The 2,724-nt window shown below is 37.1% G+C and overlaps 1 non-coding gene across 1 annotated transcript; it reads left to right on the top strand.

Moving 5' to 3' along the window:
* Positions 1 to 1,308: 1,308 nt before the first annotated feature.
* Positions 1,309 to 1,416, top strand: LOC148548095 (small nucleolar RNA R71). Its single transcript, XR_015897967.1, has one exon. It is a non-coding gene; the product is annotated as a small nucleolar RNA R71 (small nucleolar RNA).
* Positions 1,417 to 2,724: the final 1,308 nt, after the last annotated feature.

The following is a 2,724-nucleotide window of genomic DNA, read 5'->3' as shown; positions in this document are numbered from 1 at the left end:
TACATCTTCTACTTGTCCATAAGCCTGTCTTCTTGAGCTGTCTACCATCTCTAGTGAGATTTTAGCAGCTTGCACCCCATAGATTCCCAGTTTCTCTATTACAGAGAGGGGCATGAGGTTTATCCCTGAACCAAGGTCACACAGAGCCTTAAAGATCATGGTGCCTATGGTACAAGGGATTATGAACTTTCCAGGATCCTGTCTCTTCTGAGGCAATGTCAGTTGATCCAGATCACTTAGTTCATTGATGAACAAGGGAGGTTCAACTTCCCAAGTATCAATGCCAAACAATTTGGCATTCAGCTTCATGATTGCACCAAGAAACTTGGCAGTTTGCTCTTCAGTAACATCCTCATTCTCTTCATAAGAGGAATACTCATCAGAGCTCATGAAGGGCATAAGGAGGTTCAATGGAATCTCTATGGTCTCTAGATGAGTCTCAGATTCCTTTGGTTCCTCAGAGGGAAGCTCCTTATTGACCACTGGACGTCCCAGGAGGTCTTCCTCCTTGGGATTCACGTCCTCTCCTCTCCTCACAGGTTCGGCCATGGCGCTTATGTCAATGGCCTTGCACTCTCCTTTTGGATTCTCTTCTGTATTGCTTGGGAGAGTACTAGGAGGGATATCAGTGATCCTTTTACTTAGCTGGCCCACTTGTGCTTCCAGATTTCTAATGGAAGATCTTGTTTCATTCATGAAACTCACAGTGGCCTTAGACAGATCAGAGACTAGATTTGCTAAATTAGAAGCATTTTGTTCAGAGTTCTCTGTCTGTTGCTGAGTTGATGATGGAAAAGGTTTATTATTGTTAAACCTGTTTCTTCCACCATTATTAAAGCCTTGTTGGGGCTTTTGATCCTTCCATGAGAAATTTGGATGATTTCTCCATGTTGAGTTATAAGTGTTTCCATAAGGTTCACCTAAGTAGTTCACCTCTGCTATTGCAGGGTTCTCAGGATCATAGGCTTCTTCTTCAGAAGATGCCTCTTGAGTACTGTTGGATGCAGCTTGCATTCCATGCAGACTCTGAGAAATCATATTGACTTGCTGAGTCAATATTTTATTCTGAGCTAATATGGCATTCAGAGTATCAACTTCAAGAACTCCCTTCTTCATAGGCGTCCCATTGCTCACAGGATTCCTTTCAGAAGTGTACATGAACTGGTTATTAGCAACCATGTCAATGAGTTCTTGAGCTTCTGCAGGCGTTTTCTTTAGGTGAATGGATCCACCTGCAGAAGTGTCCAGTGACATCTTTGATAGCTCAGATAAACCATCATAGAATATATGCAGGATGGTCCATTCTGAAAGCATGTCAGAGGGACACTTTTTGGTCAACTGTTTGTATCTTTCCCAAGCTTCATAGAGGGATTCACCTTCTTTCTGTCTGAAGGTTTGAACATCAGCTCTAAGCTTGCTCAGCTTTTGAGGAGGAAAGTACTTGGCTAAGAAAGCCGTGACCAGCTTATCCCAAGAGTTCAGGCTGTCTTTGGGTTGAGAATCCAACCATAATCTAGCTCTGTCTCTTACAGCAAAGGGGAAAAGCATGAGCCTGTAGACTTCAGGATCTACTCCATTAGTCTTAACAGTATCACATATCTGCAAGAATTCAGTTAAGAACTGAAAAGGATCTTCAGATGGAAGTCCATGAAACTTGCAGTTCTGCTGCATCAGAGAAACTAATTGAGGTTTCAGCTCAAAGTTGTTTGCTCCAATGGCAGGAATGGAGATGCTTCTTCCATGTAAATTAGAATTAGGTGCAGTAAAGTCACCAAGCATCTTCCTTACATTATTATTATTTTTGGCTGCCATCTCCTTTGCCTGTTCGAAAATTTCTGAAAGGTTATCTCTAGATTGTTGTATTTTAGCTTCTCTTAATTTTCTCTTCAGAGTCCTTTCAGGTTCTGGATCTGCTTCCACAAGAATGTTCTTATCCCTGCTCCTGCTCATATGACAAAGAAGAAGGCACAAAAAAAATAATAATAATAATAGAGATCCTTTATACCACAGTATAGGGATCCCTTTGTGAGTGGAAGAAAAGAGGGGGAGACAAAGAATGTGATGTAAAGGAAGAAGCACAACTGTACGGATGGAAGAGATGTGAGATGAGATGTTAGGATATGAATGAATAAATAGAATAGGATGGGGGAGGGATAATTTTCGAAAATTATTTTGAAAAAGAGTTAGTGATTTTCGAAAATGGTTTTTGAAAAATGTTAGTAATTTTCGAAAATTTTTGAAATCAAAAATAAAAAATAAAAAAATAAAAAATAAAAATAATTAGTTAATTAAAAAGAAATTTTGAAAAAGAGGGAAGATATTTTCGAAAATTAGAGAGAGAGAGAGTTAGTTAGGTAGTTTTGAAAAAGTTAAGAAACAAACAAAAAGTTAGTTAGTTAGTTGAAACAAATTTTGAAAAGATAAGAAGTTAGGAAGTTAGAAAAGATATTTTGAAAAGATATTTTTGAAAAAGATAAGATAAGAAGATATTTTTGAGAAGATATGATTGAAATTAGTTTTGAAAAAGATTTGATTTTTAAAATCTCAATTAATGACTTGATTCATAAGAAATCACAAGATATGATTCTAGAACTTAAAGTTTGAATCTTTCTTAACAAGCAAGTAACAAACTTCAAATTTTTGAATCAAAACATTAATTGATTATGTTATTTTCGAAAATTTGGTATAAAAATAAGAAAAAGATTTTTGAAAAAGATTTTTTTT

Source organism: Arachis ipaensis, chromosome B8 (assembly GCF_059453495.1).
Source record: "Arachis ipaensis isolate K30076 ecotype BB chromosome B8, ASM5945349v1, whole genome shotgun sequence".
NCBI classification, from domain to species: domain Eukaryota; kingdom Viridiplantae; phylum Streptophyta; class Magnoliopsida; order Fabales; family Fabaceae; genus Arachis; species Arachis ipaensis.
The sequence above is the reverse complement of the archived record's forward strand: the minus strand, read 5'-3'. Positions and strand labels throughout refer to the sequence as shown.